The sequence below is a fragment of the Octopus bimaculoides genome, chromosome 1 (genome assembly GCF_001194135.2).
Source record: "Octopus bimaculoides isolate UCB-OBI-ISO-001 chromosome 1, ASM119413v2, whole genome shotgun sequence".
Lineage (NCBI taxonomy): Eukaryota > Metazoa > Mollusca > Cephalopoda > Octopoda > Octopodidae > Octopus > Octopus bimaculoides.
Window position 1 is genome coordinate 15,797,691 of NC_068981.1, and position 561 is coordinate 15,798,251.

The window sequence follows — 561 nt, forward strand, 5'->3', positions numbered from 1 at the left end:
TTTTGTTCAATATTCTTTGCCGAAACATAACTGTTGCACAATATTTGTGCAGCAGTAATTTTTGCATAACAATAACTTTTGCATAGCAGCAAATTTTGCATAGCTGTAAATAGTTTTTGCATAAAGTCCGATAACACATTATATACCTAACAGATTAATTAGTAAGGAGTATAATTAGTAAAGGAGTATATTTTCAGTCTGACTCTAAATACAATTTTGCGACATTATAGTGAAGCTTATGAACTGTACTTCCCTGCTTGAATGTCTCACATCAGTTACAAAAGAAAACATTTATATTTTTATTATATATGGGTGTATCTGTGTTTCTGTGTGAGTGTGTGCGTGCGCGTGTGTTTGCGGCATGTGTTTATCTATGTACATATCTATGTATGTGTATGAACGTCAGTGTGAGTGTGTGCATGTATATATGTGGAAGAGCATAGGCTCGAAACGTTAAAGACTTTTTCACTTCCCGAGCGTTATACTAATACATCTGTTTGTTGTCTACACCACCTGTCTTCGTCTTTTGTTTTTTTTTTGTGTGAATTCTCCCTATATATA